This window comes from Lagopus muta, chromosome 8, assembly GCF_023343835.1.
Source record: "Lagopus muta isolate bLagMut1 chromosome 8, bLagMut1 primary, whole genome shotgun sequence".
NCBI lineage: Eukaryota > Metazoa > Chordata > Aves > Galliformes > Phasianidae > Lagopus > Lagopus muta.
Window position 1 is genome coordinate 20,869,354 of NC_064440.1, and position 17,891 is coordinate 20,887,244.

Genomic DNA, 17,891 nt, shown 5'->3' on the forward strand with positions numbered 1-17,891 from the left:
TGGGGGCTGAGGGAGGAGAATGAACATCGGAGAGAGGTTGCAAGGAGGGAAAAGGAATCTGCAACACCACATCTCAACACAGCTTAAACATCATCACTTTAGGTTAGGATTATAATGAAACACTGCACTTGCTCTATCAATTTTCCTCACAAATCAGACCCACCAGAATAGGTCAGCAGAACAGACACTTGCCTATTCAATCTGACTTTGACTTTCAGTTGTCCCTTGGAAGCATTCTCAAGCACCAAAACCAAGGCTTTATCACAGCTCCACTATGACCCCACAGAAATTGTACGACTTTTGTGGAAAGCACAGGGCAAAGAGAGGAAGGGATTTACAATCCTTACACAGCTACTAGATCTGCTTCTGTAAAAAGAAATGCTAAGAGCAGTACAGCTCAGCAAAGCCATTCTTTTATCCAAAAATAATCTTTAAACAAAAACATATATGTAACAAAGAATATTCAGGACTGAAAATTAAGAAGTATAACATAGGACGACAGAATAGGGTATTCTGTATGACACACTGGATCCTCACATGAAGAAGTCTAAGATGTCTTTCATTATTTTGGTTTGCGTGCCTTAAAGAATACACAGTGAATATACAAAAGGCTTCACTCCTTAGAAGAGCATTATCCTTTCAGGTGTGGCAGTATGTTTGACTAAGTCCAGCAACACGAGGGATAAGGCGGCCTGTCCATACTGGATGAAATGTGAAACGACAAGGGACTCAATATATTTTGTGAGGGTGCCTTTATGTTCAATTATACTAGCTTTTAATCTGTTTGCATGTGAATGTATTTCTGTGTTCAATGTTTGAGTCATGTGGCTTTGGTCACACGTGGCAGGGTTTATAGAACTTTATACATTCCTCTATAAATAGGTGCTGAGAATATCCTGCCCCATCTCAGCATCTGACTCCTACATGTAACATTCACAGATGGAATTCCCTTGAGTCAAACAGAGCTGAATGCTTACAGATGTGCTTGCCAGATCTAACTTTTGTGCTACAAAATCTTGCCAAATCATGATTCTTTTACTAAAATGAGGAAGAGTTCATAAAATGGGAATCCATGTTTGATGGGAAACATGTTGCTGAGGAATACCATCACTTTGTGAAACAGGAAAAAAAGTAAAGAACAGTTCTTCTCTTATTTTGTAGAGGCAAGCTAATCAGCTGCAGCCATGGTTATTTAGCTTTCCCCATAACTAGGACCAGCAGGACACTTGACAAGGTGAGAAAAATAACGTATTGACTACTGAGTGCTCTTGTTTTTGGTTTTGAGTCCTTGCTCAATTCTCCCTAACCTCACTGCCTGAAGCTGAAAAGGGCTCCCTTCTCTTTTTCCCCCTGCTCAGTTGGCAACCCCCTGCAATGGGAGGCCACTGAGAAGCACAAGAATCAAACAGCATTCTCTGGATGTCTTCTCCACCAAACACCCCACAGTCACTCTCTTTGCTGTTAATGAAATTTGTCCCAACAACAGTTATAAGATTATCCTTCTGATTGTTTTTCCAGACAAATGCTAAGTTGCCTTGTTATACTTGGACATATGTTGCTTCTTTTCCTAAAGGACATTTCACAAGAGCAAGACCTGCCTAGGGTCAGCAAAGGGCAGGCAGTTTTGGATCAGCTCTCAGGACCCCTCAAACTGAGGAGGATTGCTGCTCACTCCTTCCCCCTCTCAGCTCTTCTGTGCCTCAACATTTTTGTCCATTTTGCCAAGTCCCTCAAACATCTGCTTCCTCCACCCCTACTCTAGTGTTCAGGAATGTCTCTGGCAAGAGCATGTGGCCAGAATGGCTTTCCCCACCTAAAACCTATTCTCCTCTCTTGGTCTTCTCCCAGCAGAAATGTTTATTGTCTGCAAACTTTAGTAACCACAACTCAGATCCTTCTGTCGCTATCCCCTTTTCACTGCACAAGACCATATCAGTCTCCCAGAAGAGCCTTGATAGAGTATGACTAGATCTTCCTCTTATCTGTTCACTACTTTGCTTTCAGTGATTGTTCCCCAGATCTCTTCCATTTAGTATCCACAGAAGACTAGTTTTCCTCCAACCACTCCATGATCTCCTCCTATCTTCTCCTGAGATTTCCCCACAGGTCCCTGCACATTTTTTCCCTTAAGCTCTTTTCTAAAGAAAATACAGAGAAACCTTTGTCCTAAAAAGAAAACAAAAAAAAAAAACAATAACAGACCATCTAACCAAGCAATCCCCACAGAACAAAATGGAGAAGAACCAACTCAGAAAAATACTAAGAACTCCATACATGGTATTAACACCACAGTGTAGTTTTTTGACACCACTTCCACTTAAAATCCTCTCCAATCTCCTCCCTCACATTCAATAAGGATGTTGTCATTAGCCCTTCAAATGATTGTTTCCTAGACATATCACACAGTCATTTCATTTCCATGCATTCTATGTATTATTCTTAAGCACTTCACAGCATATGCTCAAATACTTACTGTCTCATACTTTCATTAATGCTGCCTCAACTCAATTGCCTTATTTCTTTAACTGATCCTTTAGACAGACACTAGATTCTTTTCTCTAGTTTTTTGTGGAACACCTCCATAACTAGGTAACAGTTTCTGTAACTTATTTACCTAAAATAGCTTTCCCTTGTGGTAAGACGAAGTAAGTTACAAAGCCCCCTCTTCTAGCTTTGGATCAGAGGTTTCTCCCTATGTATGTCTCAAGTTGCTCCCCCTCTCTCATTGCGTCGTCTTTTCAGTTTTTCTGATAGAATGAACACATTACTCTCTTGGTTCCTAAAAGACTTCAAAATGTCAGGATTAAAACAGCCATGTGAAACCAGACCAAAATTATTCACTTCACTCCTTGCCCCCTACACACAGTGAAACTCAAATGAGAGGCAGGAAGGGGTAAACAGTCTGTGAGACCAAGGGAGCTGGTCTCATCAGACAACCGCACCCAGCTGTTTTATATATGGGACAGGAAAAGGAAATTAGAAGCTGGAGGATAGTTCTCCATTCAGAAGCTGAATGCAAAAAGGCTGTTGTATTAAAGGCTGCACCTTGTTTTTACTAGATAAAGATTTGAATAAATAGGAAGCAATACTTCTGTTACAGGGAAGAAAATGGAAAAGTGTTTTTATTTATTTCCTATGTCTCTTACTTTGAATATGTTGTACCAGAATATAAAAATTTGAAGTGATTCTGTTGGATTTACCTTTCTAGTTCTTTTGCTCAGTGCTTATCAGTTTTCCTTCAAGAAGTCAACTATTATAAAGTACAAGTTGCCTAAATAGACATCTCTTATAAGCCCTGTGCAAGCTTAAGTCTTGACTCAATGCCAATTTAAATAATTCTTCCAACCTGAACTTCACCCACAGGACGGTGTAGCTTGCCTTGCCTTCAAGAACACTTGCACTGAATACTGGAAGCCTATCACTTAACGAGCATGGACTATCAAACGACCATTAGAGCAAGTGGTGATTTCTCTTGGAGAAGCGTTTGGGGAAAATATAACAACTACACTCAACTTTTTAGCTCAATTGATACCAGAAGCGGTAGTAAGAGAAACATATATCCCCACTCTTACTCTCTGTATGATGTATCCATTCCCCTATTACAGGAGCAACTTCTTTCTTCTAATACCTAAGCAAATGTACTGGTTTACAGCAAGAAGCTCTGCTCACAAAAGAATAGGAATACCAAGTCACTAGCTGCAAGGACAAAAAGTAGCTGATACAGTTGCCCTTAACCAGTTTCAGCTCAAAAAAGACAGCGGTCACAACGGTAACAAAGAAGCAGTAGCTTACCTTTTCTGAGGATCAGAGCTCCCTGGAAACTCTCAGAACAGGCGATCTCCAGGGCTGCCAGCCCTTAAATGAGCTTAGGGAGGGGTGGACTCAGGGTTGCCCAGATGAATTGCTTGCACCTGTGCTCTCAGGGCTGGCCACACCCCTTCAGCAGGTGCTCAATCACTGGCTCAGGCTGTGAGCTAACGGCTCCCACACACCTGCCTTCCCATAGTTTTGGTTAGGCATAGTTTGTACTGCAAGCTACACGCAACTTGGAACTGCCAATCTTGGCACGATTTTCAGCAGAACTGCTATGAAATGAAGCAACCTCATTTCTAAACCTCATGACAGTCTATAACTTCATTCTTATTTTTCCTTTCATTAACAAAGAGATCTTGCTACGTTTTATATCAATCGATAATGACTAATGGAATCATACTTCACACCACTGAAACCAGAAGTAAGTCAAAAATGGATATGGAACTTAGTATAATCTATTTAGAAACTTACCATCACCACACTAAAAAAACTACACCAATATACTAAAAAAGGAACATAATGACTGCAGACCTGTTTCATGGACTCATGGTTTCCCTTTTTATCATAAAATATAAGAACGTAACTTTAAAAAATCTGTTAGAAAACTTTAATTTCTACATTTATTTACAGAACTTTTAGCAAAATGCGTCTACTGCATAACTACATTTAATTACAACAGCATTTGGCATGTATGAGAGATGGACATAAATATTTTTACTTCCTTCTCATAATCATTGCCTGTTCAATGGGTGTAAATTACTATATTTTTTCTTCCAATTTTGTCATACCTAAAGTTCAGAATGGTGTGAAATTTTTTATTGTTCTTGATGCATCTCATTTTTCTTGCAGTGGATGTTATCCATTACATTTTTCATTCCACAACATAATTGTAAGGGGTTTCCTTCATCTGCACATGCCATCTATAGTGAAGATGCTTCTTTCCAGGCTTGAAATAGCTAATACAAGCAACAAAACAAGTGGCTCTGCGTGATGTAGCTGTCTAGAGAAGTCCCTTGTTGCACATACCTCAGGGCAGTTTCACACCAGCTCAATTTTGATGGAGCTCCATATTCTACAGGAAGACTTTGGCACACAGAAGATTCCCAGATTTCATCTCCAGTAGTCTCAAAATAAAAGCAGTGCGCTAGGAATGCAAATATTTAGTTATATTCCTGTCAGTGCTGTATATTGTCATTTTGTCTATTTTTGACTATGGTGGTTTTTTCCCTTTTCCCTGCATCACCCCACGCCAATGAAACTCGTTATTTCCAAGTGTTCAGTGTCCCCAGAATATGAACAGAGTACGTGAGCTGCAAATGAGGATTTCTTCACGTAGAAAGGGATTTGCATCTGAAAGCTGCCTTGCTACACTGTTAACTGTATACCTGCTTTAAGAAGGACTTCACGCATAGGATGAAAACACGAACCAACCTCCTTAAATATGTCTTTAAGGACCACCTAGTGGACAAACTTTATACAGCAGTTTTATGTAATAGCACCTCTGCCCTACATGCGCCCCTCTTCTGGAAAAAAAGAAAATAAAACAAACCCATGCTGTATCTGTGTGGGAACGTAAAGGAGAGGAGAAGAAATGCACTCAGATCCTTGCTTATAGACTGTACTATACACTTTCTCTTGACAAATGTCAATAGAGAAATAAAATTTATTTGCCCAAATTAAAAAACAAAGTATGCTGATTTTGTTGCTTTTTGTCTTACATGGAGAAAGACTGGAATTGATGGATGTTTAAACAAAAATGTCAAAAACTGCCTCTCAGATATGTGTAAAAATTCAAGAAATATCTGCTTAGTTCTAGCAGGACTACATTCTATAGTGCTGTATCTTCAGTCTCCCATCCACAGTGAATTGTAAGACAGAAGCAAGGAGCATCTATATTAAAAACTAATGATGTAAAAAATATCTTCAGTAATAATAATCTAAAATGCTGGTAACCTGAGACATGCTGCCTTCCTCCATTATGGAAATTTAAAAATGTATTTTCTCAATTCAACAGTATCCACATAGTTAGCAATACACATTCACCCTATTACATAAAGCATAGCTGGCCATGTGAAATGCAAAGCTATTGCTTATGTTATAAAGATGTATTTGTTTGTGTTTATTGAAAGATTTCCTCAATTTATCTTCATTCAGATTTGTTAAATATTCATGTATTCACTGCTGAATCTTGCATTTTTCCTTATTCTGCACTCTGACAAAGTGTTAATAAGCGACCTCAACTACATTCTGCATTTTTCTGTCATTTGCTTGTTTCTAAATATACCACGAAGCTCTTGCATGCAGCCTGATAGAAGTATTTTTTCCTCTTGTCCTCTCTGCCACTGGCACAACGCAGAACATTTTGTAAAATAGTAAAAAAAGAGTTTGATGCTTTGTGCCACTTATTCTGCTGTCTTGAAGATTCTAGAAACAGGGCATTACTGCGGGGCAGAAATGCAAATGATTTTTTACACAGCATTCCCTACCACACTTAAATGGTTACATTTGTCATTGTTTCTTTTTAAAGGATCCCTTCCTGTAACCAGGACTGCCTCTATACCACTCATATGGAACAGGGCTGACTAATTCAGTAAAAATGTTTGTGCACAGGAGTAATATGCTTTAATGGAAATTCACACACATCAAATTATTTCCGTGGAATATTCCATTGCTGAAGAAGCAGATGACAGAAAAGCATCATCATGTTTGAAGCTGGAGCCTCTTGTAAGTGGAAAATACACGCTTCAGCAGCTACCTCTTTCTAGAAGCTGAACTGCACTAGTTTAGCGTGATAGACAATTTAGAATTTGAACAGGTTTGCTAATGAAAGTAAAGGCTTTCAAAAAAACATCACTGCCATAGATAGGGCCAGAATCCCCTAAGGTCTGTCTTTCTTGGCCTGGAAGCTGTTTTCAGATTAGGGTTCTGCTACATAACCAAGGTACCGCTGTTCTTCTACAGAGATACTGATTAATCTGAACCCAGAAAAACGGGAGGCAGGGAGTGGGGCAGTGAATCCCTGACTCCAACATTTCTGGGCTATTTAAAGATTCAGCTTCCAACCCAGTCCAGCCCAGTTGAACCCTACCTTGCAGCAGACTGATGGGATGTCAGGTGCCACTTGTAAACCTCTGCAAAGTTCATAGCCCCTTTACCCTGGTAAGGTGGCTCAGAGGGTAAGGGAGGTTGGCCAGCTGCATTCCAACAGAAATGAAAGGCTGGATTTTACCTGTGGGATTAAAAAAAGATATGCACGTTCAAAATTTTGGAAAAAAAACTTCCCCGAAACAACATACAAACAACACTCCATTTACTTGAAACATGGAGCCAGCAGATGAGAACATGGAATAAAAAATGACTATAAAAAGTCCAGAACAGTTGCACTGAATACAAACTGAATAAAGTGGGAAAACAAGCTCATTTGAAGTCTACTTGATACTGAAAGGGTTTCTGTATGAATGAACTGCAACTGCTGCAGCAACATGGGTGCTGTTGAGATCTTTGCTACTTTTACATAAGATATATGAAATAATTGAGATTAAAAAATTAAGCGTAAGGTGCCTTAACAAAATTCCCCATTGTACACAGTCTGTTACTATGAAGCCTCTACTAAGTCTGCTACCTCACTTTAGTCATGCAGAGGCTAAACTAAACACTACAAGCCTCCCCACAGTCCTTCCTCTGAGGGGCCATGATGCTGCCTGCGCTCCACAGCACCTCCATCTAGAACACATGCTCCTCAGCACATGTACCCTGTACTGGAGTTTAGAAGATATCTACAAAGCTTATTCCACATTCTCTACATCAAAGGAATCCTTTTACTGCAAAACTGAGACTTTTATGACTCTTTTCTGCTACATTAAAGGGCCTGAATTGAGGATCTTTAACATTTGTGTGAAGGACTTCCTTCTCTGCTTACTTTGGGTTAAACAAACAACTTATTTTTATATGGCCCTCAAAATCAGCTTGAAAGCACCAGAAACTCAGCTGCCACAAGCTGTGTTCTGCTACTAAGAGCAAATCAGATGAAGACTTTGACACCTGTGATCTTATTTAGAACAACTGTGCCCAGGACAATGGCTACAACTGCAGGTTAACAAGTAAAGGAATCTCATTTGCCTGTACAAATCTAATTCAGCAGCCTGAATGTATTATCATCTGATTGTCACCCATATAAAGCAGACAGATATTATCTTGCTTAAAGCCTTCTGTCACCAGTACCATTGTACTGGCTGGGTTAGCAGAAGTACAGGAGAGCCATTCTACCTGTCACAGTTTACTTTGATTCAGGATGGATGCATCTCAGGTGAATGATCACATTGCTGCTGTTCATGTTTTATTTATTCGATGCATAAATTCACAAACGAAGATAGAATTAACTCCAAAGAAGAACAGTTCTCCGTTGAATTCATATCTAATCTGCCAAGTAGAGAAATGGATACAGATTCTTGAAGGAGGGATTGGCTTCACTAAGTCTCAACTTGTAGCAGCTGCAGATACTCCTTTGCTCTTTATGTGTTTACCAGCGTTGGGCGACGACACAAAACGCACATAGCAATTATTGAGACTCCAACACCTTTTCTACAGCAGGGTTCAGAACATCCATTGCTCATTCTTAAAACATGGAAATCACCAAAGCTGTTACATGTGGCAGTTTAAACAAAACATAAAAACGAAGGAAAAATAATGAATTCGCAGATTCCTTCTGGTACACATTTGATGTTTCCCCATAGCCTGTTACACCTGTCTGCCCACACCTCTTACATAAAGTTAGCAGGCCAGGGGCGAACAACTCCAGTTGAACCTGTTGGCTTGCTTGTTTTTAAAGATATTTTCAACTAGTGGGTATCCTAGCTAAATTCTATCAAATTTATACTTGTACTGACCATAAACACACAGGTGCAACCACCAGGGATGATTTAAGCCTATCTAGACAGGCTTGTCGTTGCACACCTGTCAGCAATTTGTTGCCTGAGCAGCTCACTACTGAGAGTGCGTGCCGATGTATGAGGAGGACAAAACGCACCAGACTCCTAATCTGTTTCTGCTGCTACTGTTAGATGTCTTCTCAAAGATTCCCAGTGCTTCTTGTATCAGTGCTGCTGGTATTGACATCTGTAGATTTGTCAGCTGAACTACAAAATTTTAAAGCCGAATTTAACAGCAGTTTGCTATGATGAGTTCCATTTGCTCCCAAGGGGATTCCCAGCTCCCTTTAGATGTCTCATTTTATTAGGGAGATATAAGACTTTTCTCCCTGTAAGATGAAGGGCTGTAGTCAGCTATTTTGGAAAGTTCATGGACTGAGTAGGCAAGGAAACAGGCAGAAATATGATGAAAGCATCATATTTCATATTATCACACCACCACTATTTCCTGGTAAGGCATCACAGACGCACGGCACCTGGCTGGTGATAGCTGTGGCTGGGCAAAGATCTTCCAGGGCACAAACCAGGGCTATACTCTATTCCCCTCCTCCTCAGTTTGTGGGAGGAGGAGGATGCAAATGAAAGGAGAGCTCCCATTTCTGGCCTCTAAGGGAGGCACCATCCTAAGGAAAAGTCCCATGCAGGAAAGTTAACAGCCTGCCTCCAAGAAGTTTAGTTTGAGCTAAACTACGGCCTTTTACCATACAGTGATCAACCGAGACGATACTGCATTCTGTGGAATATAGAATGAATACAGATTTATGTCAGAAATATGCAAAAAATAAGTTTTCTTAAGGCATTTTCAAAGACGATCATTTCCAACAACATCCTTCACTTGAAAAATGTTCCAGAATATGATCAATTCCTGAAGCGTTCATTTCTTATCAGTTCCGTCATTCTGAACATTTCAAAAAGAGCCTCATAAAAGTTAAGCAGCTTTCCTGTTAAAAACTTGATTCTGTACTGACTTTATACAGAGTCTACGTTTTAACATCAAAATATCCACATGGAAATTCGCATCAAGCATATTTGAGCTCTTTTCCCATCTAAGGTGTTGAGTATCTTTCACCTTTGCATGCAGTTGTCACAAGTCACTTCCATAACCTTCTCATCTCCTAATTTCCACTTCCATTTCTCTTCACTACTTTTTATAAAGCATTCTCAGTACTCCTGCACATGTGAGTGGCTGCAAACAGCAGTGTCACAGGAACGTGTGGTCCATTGCTAATCAGTAGCCCCAGCCAATGCTGTCCCTTTCCCAACAACAGACATTGTCACAAACAGGGAATGCCAAACATAAAACACGGCACTGTGAACCTGAACGTGCTGTGCCTTGCCTCATGGTCCATAGGGCTGCTCTGGGGATGGGCAGCAGGCAATGCCATCACACCTGCTCACCAGAGGCACCTTCCACACCCAGCCTGGGGGCCAGCCTTGGGGTAACATACAGCAAGGTTTGAGCCACGTGGAAGGACCACGTGGAAGGACAGTGTGCTCATTTCCCCAGCGTGGACTCCTGGTCTCCAGGAAAGAAAACAAGGGCAACCGCTGGGTATTTGTGCCTTCCAGTACCTCCTCATCTCTTGATTTTGGTTTCCCAGCAGCTGGGAGCGCTCTGCCACTCCTACAGCTGCAAAATCAGTCTTCATCTGTGATTCCTAAGACAAGCCCTTGCTCAGCATTCTTATCACTTTTCTGTCCCCGATTTGATTTTCTCTGCGCCCCCAAATTCAATTTTCCAGCAAATTATATCAGCTGCTCGCAAAGCCTAAAGCACGCTCTGCACGCTGCATTCCTTTGCGGTATCAACGCTCTTCAAACCCGCGCAGCCCCGCTCGCCACTGCCGTCGCACGGCTCCTCCTCGCATGCAAACCCGTGGGCAAGGCTTTCGGTCAGCCCCCCACCCCGCCCGTGACGGCGCCGCTACACCGCCGCGCGCGCCGTTAAAGGACAAGACGCATTCTGACGGACGGCGGTCACCCGAGGGTTAAACCTCGCCTTAGGGCGGCAGCTTCCCCCGCCCAACACCGAGGGAGGGGGCGAGCCAAGATGGCGACGGCCGCAACAACGGCGCCGCTCCTTTTGTGCAGCGCCGCGCGCCCCGCCTCCGCGCCGCGGCCCCACCGTGGGCGACACCCAGCGGCGGCGCGGCGCAACGGCCGCCTGGCTGCGGGCATGGCGCGCGGCGCTGCGGCCTCGGCGTCTGCAGAGGCGTTTTGCTTTTCGGTGAAAGCAAAACCTCCCTTCAGGCCGGAACGGCTTCTGTCCAACGGCTTCTGCTGAGCTGGCGACCGGGGCTCCCGTGGCGTGAATTTCGGTACTCTGTGGCAGAGGCTATGAAAGCCGACCACCGTTACTGTTTAGGGTATTTTTCTGTATCTGCTTAGATTTTGTGTATTTGGTCTGACAACAATGTGTTTACAGTTGGATATTCCATAAAATAAAGATACTTATGATCTAGACAATGTCACACTATTTTGTTAATCTTCCAGTGAACTGTTTATAACATGTAAAAGTCCCTCTGAAGTCACGCTTCAGAAAGAACGACCTGCTGTGTTTAAAGCAGCGCTCTGAATGTGCAATCGCTCTTGTATTGCAGAGACAATTTTTTGCATAAATGCAATACCTGAAAGAGCCCTGAGGCGGTGTACGCTACAAGTTGGCATTACAGATGTGACTGACCTTATTTCCATAACATAAAATCCTTGCGTCTTTCACACGTGCCGAAGTGAAAAGAATGGACCGGGATGGGGATTACGAGCAGTATGTGCTGATGGTCTGCAGTGGGCATGGAGTGCGTGCTGCAGGAAGAACACGAACGGATTACTTACGCAGCAGTTACTCTTAGGATCACACATTTGTAACTGCCGGGAGGCTCAAAATCCCCGTGAAGTTTGGTATCAACTCTGACCCTTATTCTCAGAGGAAATGGATTTGATAACAGTGAGTTTAACCGAGGAGTCTGCCTTGCTGTCTCACCCTCCATTTCTACAAGTCTCTGGTGTCTAATAATGCAGCTATTCTGAATTCCAGTTTTCCATAGGAAAAAACGTCCTCAGGTGACAGCTCCATGCATCACTGATGCTGCTCTCAAACTTGGTTGTTCTAAATGTGGATCAGGCTCTGGCTCTGGCTTCTCTTCAATAAACTTTATTAATCTGGCACCGTTTCTTACTTACATATTAGGGTGGGAACTGTTCCATTGGCAAGATTATGTCTAAGTCTATACTTAACTGCAAACTACTTAAACTAAATAATGTCGCTGTCACTTATGGTTGTGTCAGCTGCATCCCAACTTATCCAATGCTTTTGACCCATACACTCATCTGTAATATCTTCTATTTAGGTTAGCTCAGCAAAGAAAGAAAAATACCATAGGGTATGTGGTTTTGTTTTTCAAGCCTATGTAAAGCAAAGCCTGCTTTGCTTTTGAGGAACCTTTGTCTTCTGAAGTTTTGCTTGATTTAGTTTCATTCTGGCACCTGTGAAGAGTCTTAGATTTTTCCCATGTCGCCTTCCATTTTCAGGCAATGCAGCATATCTTCATACCTTTTGCGAGGGTTTATGCATGCCTAGCTAACCATCCCATGTTCTTCTCAGTATTTTTATTCAGCATGGCGTAAGTCATCTTTCCATTCTTTTTAAACAATGTCCCATGTCATTTTTTCCTCTATGCTGGCATCAGATGCAGGGAATATACAGCACCAGCCACTTTGTGCTAAAAGGCACATGTACTTTTCTACAGACTTTCATCCTAGGATAAGTGGAGAAAGATAAATATGTACCACTGATCCTTTCCCTACCAGAGATATATATAATAGCTAACAAACTGGAAAAGGTGCAATTTGTCACTATGCTATGGAAAATCCTGAGATTTTTCTTAAGCTGTTTTTCTCCTTTGCTTCCCCGGTGAAGACATTCTCCTGAGGAAGCTGTAGAACATAGTTATACCAAGTAATGGGCTTCTGTCTTCTTCTTTTGGCTTTTCTGTCATTGTGAATGACTTAAGATTCTTGTACTGCACTGGTTTGGGCATCACTGTCCAACATGAAGTAGCACATACTCCTTTTTCTGTCAGGTAAACACTTGCCATCGGCTGCAATGCTGTCTACCACTTGGCTGAAAAATTCATCTGAATGTTTTACTTTTTAGTGCATACCCTTCTGATAGCAGCATGCACATTTTGCATAGGCTGGCACTTCCACGCTGCCAGCTCCACATGCCACATCTGTCCGAATAATCACTCCTGTAAAATTGCCTTTGATCTTAGTATTTTTTTTTTTCTGTGACAAATTATTGTGATTCAAGAAGATTAATTCTTGTGCTGTGTCAGTGAGGTTTTTTGTTCCCAGTCAGTCTTATCAGACTCCAAATAACTCTGCAGCAGTTCTTCGCAAACTTTTACAACAAATGTTTTGTCATTCTGCTCACATGGATACAGAGTCCAGAGGGAGCGCGTTTGCCCCTTCAGCCCGAGCTAGGACACTTATTATACAGAAGGAGCACCCAGCTGCCTCCAACCACACCCTGAGTTGAGGCACTAAAGATAAGCCATGATACTGCACTAACAAGTGAGCTTCCAGAGGTGCAGGATGAGGATGTAAGGCAGGGGTTAATGGGGGAACGTGGTAGAGATCCTTAATACACAGAGTGAATTCATCACCGTTTCTTCTCTCTTCTCATGCTGTCAGTGTGAAGAACTGTAGTCCATATCGCAGTCATTCTGTAGGATGTGTGTGCTTCATGGCTGTCTTCACCTAGAACATAAAGAATATGAAAATCTTCAGAGCCATAAATAAAAACAGCTTGTCTTCTTTTTTTTTCTTTCTTTTTTTTTTTCCAGGTTTAAAAGAAGGAACTTCACTCTGTTTCAGTGAATTCTTAATCTGATGTCTACATTAATAGTTAAAGTCTTGTGCTGCCTACTTCATAAACTAGATGACTGGCATTAGCTTTTGAAAAACTATTTTAATATGATGGGTCTTGAGTGTCTAGATGCTACTGTGACTTGATAATAATAGAGAACAATGATACATGTAAATGTTTGAATTATAGAAATTATTTCAGACCAGTAGGGCAGAAATGGCCATCTTCTCAGCCCTGCCAGCTTATTGAAATTGGTCATCTTTTCTTGCTTTTCTTGTTACACAATAAATGCTATTTACATCTAATTTATTATAAGCACATGTTGAGTAATAGCCCATAAAGCTTTTGGAGATTCTATTTTCAGTTACATTGTACTGCTGCTGAATAAGAAATGTGATTGCTGAAATTTGTTTTCAATGGTACGTTGATTAAAAGCTGCTTGAGTTTAAAATTCCAACCATCTGAAATGAAAACCCTTCACATGCTTCATATACCCGGCCAGCCAGAGTTTATTTTCCTACAGTGTATAAATAATGGATTTTACTGTTTATACAAATCCATCATCGAACGAGGTTGAATTCTCAATTGGCAGTGTGAATTGTCTTGCAGAGAAGCTAACTAGCTGGAACTAATTTTGAGATGGGTATAGTGCATAATTATGGTAACCTAGTGTACAGGTATGTCTGATGTATAACAATATGTATGAAAACAATGCTGAAAAACATAGCTGCCTGGTTATAAGCTAAATCTATTATAGTTTAGTGATTTAAATCCCCTTACTTGGCAGAAAGCAAGTGTCAAAGATGAATGTATTTCACACTACCTTTTCCCACGAAGACTATGCATAACCACTGCCAGCAGCTTACAGAGCTGCCTCCAGAGAGGTGAGGAAGGTGTCCACAGAAAAAAGCAAAAGCATTAAAATGAACTTTATTTTTTTAAACTTACTTTAAATCTTTTAGGTTTTTTAGTACCAGGGTGGCTTGGGAACCATCTGGTTAAATTGTTTGCAGTCAGCCCGGTGACAGCTAGGTTTTCCAGAAGCTAGGTGCATTTTGACCTAAGCACCTCACAGGCAGGTGACCAGCAGGATGTAGCAGGGATAATGAAAGCAGCAGTGTTGGCACCCATGATGGGAATGTCTGTGGTAGCAGGGAAGTTTCCAGCAGAAAGGTTCAGCAAAGATGTGCTGAGCAGGTGCAGTACTGTAAAGAAGCTGGTGAAAATCATGGAAGGAACTACAAAGAAGGGAGATAATTTAAGGGTATTAAATACAGAGAGACTTGACCATCATGCTGGAGTTTGAGGATGTCTGAACTAGAAAGGGACTGGGGGAAGGGATGGAGCCTTTGAACACAAAGAAATTTATGGACCTCTGAAAGCAGAGATAAAGATAAGGCCTTTCAGAGATGCCTGAAGATGAAAGACTCACAATTAATCTAACTTTGGGAGATAGATCTAGCTAAGGGAGCTGCAAGATTTAAACTTTTGTAGCTGCTGCATGACACGTGCCATGGTGTTATGCCTCCCCAGATAATGCTCTGTAGCAGACTCCACACCTTGCCATGCTTATATCAGTTCTCTGGTGTTGGTAGCTGGCATGAGCTTTCTGATATAACCACAGTAGTCAGGCTTTTTTCACCTTTAAAGAAGAAAGTTGCACTGGCATCTAATATTTATCTTGAATATATCTCATCAACAAAGCCAACTGAGCCACTGAAAGCACTCTGTGCATATCAGGTGCTGATTTGTTATCTGCACACAGCGGTAAGACAGGTGCTGAGAATTTCACCACAGCCATCAAGTAATAAAAGTACTTCTGTAACAGCAGCTATTGTTTATTTCAGTTTGATGAATGCCAACATAGCAAACAGCACAGAGAGAAACACAAATAAGAATGCAGCATGTTTACAAATACAGTCATTTCTCCTATGCCAAATTCATCTCTGTGGAGAAAGCAGAGATGCAGGCTGCATCCTGCTCAGCTAAACTGGGAGGGATTAGAGAGGTCACTGGGTCCACACCTTTCCAGTTGTGGACAGTTAAACTGTAGCATGTGTTTCCTGAGGGATTATTCAATTCTGCAGTTAAAAGCCACAAGTAAAAGCTCCTTGTTGCTCCACTGGGGAAATTATTCCACAGATTATACTAATTCACGTTCAGGAAGCATTTCTTGATACTTGATGCATGTTTTGGCTTTTTGGTCACATCTCCTGACTCTTAGCTGTTCCCTGTGAATCCCACTGAAAAATGCCTTTCCTTCACTGGTGGTCTTCTTCAAATATTTGTAGGCTGTTATCATGTCCTCCATTAATCATTTCTTAGCTGAGCAATTTATATATTTAACTCTTCTAATCTCTCCTCATAAATCAATCCTTCTAGTCTTTGGATCATGTTTGGTGCTCTTCTCTGAACTCTCTAATTTGTCAATATTCAGAAATGTGTATAATATTGCAGATGGAGCTATACTAGTGCCCATACAGAATGCGGTTATTTTTTCCTTTTGCGGTGATTTGATACTATTTTCTCTCTGCAGTACTGTAGTGGCCTTTTCACACCATATCATGTTGCCAATTCATGTCATTTAGCATGCACTATCTCACTTAGATCTCTTTCATCATTATTGCATCCCAGATTTCTCCTTCCTGTTATTCCCTCTCAGATGCCGTCCTAGCCTGCAGTTTTTCAAAGCTGAGTCTCATTTCGTTATTTTCTTTCCACGGTTCTATCTGCTCTAGGAAATTCTCTGTTATTTTCTTTGTACACTGATCTTTCATTCTTTCATACTTGTATTTGTGAGTTCATCAAAGTGCTGTGCACTCCCTTTTCCAGCTCATTAATAAAGAAGTCAGACACAGACCGTTCCTAGCAGTCACCCACATGGTAGCCAGGAGACACTTCCCACCACTTTACTACATTGCAGCCTACTTCCTGTAATTTCATTACAGTTTCATTGAAAGCCATATGGAAATGGCCAAGGCAGTGTGAATTACTTTTTCAGCTAAGATCCTGTGAGACACATCATCACAGCTTTATGAAAGCTGATACACAATGTGTTTGCTGTAGTTCTCTGTCCTTGCTACAGGCTCTACAGCCAAAGCTCACTGAAGTCAGCAGTGACTATTAGAAACTGCATTTACAACAGAGTGTCTAGATGCAGTACCCTTGCTGTTGTAAAAGTTGGTAATATGTATCTTTCCTTCTGCTCTATCTTTTTTCAATTCTTTGGCTTATGCAAGGTGAGCATAAATTAGTTTAACTAACTCCTGTAAGCCCTAACAGATGCAAGCTGTCCAGGTTTTTTTTTTTGTGTTTGTTCACATTTCCCTTACGTGTTCTCTTGTCTGTCATTTCTCAGTTGCAGGTTTTTTTAAAATTTATTATATATATATTTTTAAAGGATTCTCATCCCATCCACCCTCAGTGTTCCAAGCGTTTCTTTGTTTTTCCCACTGAGGAAATATCTGAAAAGGAACTTGGTGTCAGAGCCATTTCATTTATTCCTTCTGTGTGTGAAAGGATCTGTTCTCACTAGCATTTCTTTTCTTCAAAGAATACTTCTGAAAGCCCTTAAAAGAGTCAAGGTCAATCTCCTTGAACTCTTTGGCTAACAAAGTTTTGCAGTATGTTTTTTTTTTTTCAGTTGCTTTGGGGGCTTGGAGCTTTTGGGAAAAGATGTCTTTTGTTTTGGGAATTGCTTATATCTGTGTTTTCATTTCACTTGCAACTTTTGACTGGCCAAAGAGTCAGAATGATTTCTTTTAAATACAGTTCCATGGTATATGTAAGGAAAATGAAATATTTGTAAACAAACCTTTGCACCGTAATTGGATGCGAGCCCTATTATTCTGAAATGCTGGTGAAATGATGTTGTTTGAAATAAGCATATAATAACCTGGATTTTTTATGGTAGACCTTGAAAGTGGATGAGAGTATATCTAGTTATCCTTCATTTCATCATTTCCATGTATAATTATAGTTAGTGATCTCCAGAATAAGATGAAATTGAGTGATTTTACATTCTAAATTACACAACTAAAGAAATCATTAGAAACATAACCTTGGATGGCAGTAACTTCTTCAAGTAATTGATGAGAGAAGGAGCAGAACATGATAGCTATCAGAAATGAGTCTTGGCTCTCAACTCAAAATGGAAGCAAGAAATGCAATGAAAGACCAAATTATGTCTCATGTAGCCTCTGTGACACTTCTTTCAGTTTGAAAGATTTTGGTAAGTGATAAGTAATCAGCATAACTGTCTTGGAGAACAGAAAGATATTGCT

The 17,891-nt window shown here is 40.9% G+C and overlaps 1 long non-coding RNA gene across 4 annotated transcripts in view; it reads right to left on the bottom strand.

Moving 5' to 3' along the window:
• Positions 1-17,891, bottom strand: part of LOC125696883 (uncharacterized) — a 403,601-nt gene that overhangs the window by 60,766 nt on the left and 324,944 nt on the right. For 3 of the 4 annotated variants that reach the window (XR_007378593.1, XR_007378595.1, XR_007378596.1), the window contains 3 exons: positions 11,425-13,499; positions 6,902-7,042; positions 3,793-4,957 (listed from right to left, as the gene is read on the bottom strand). This is a non-coding gene — a long non-coding RNA (uncharacterized LOC125696883). The remainder of the gene's footprint in view (positions 1-3,792; positions 4,958-6,901; positions 7,043-11,424; positions 13,500-17,891) is intronic. The other variant, XR_007378594.1, reaches the window with a different exon arrangement.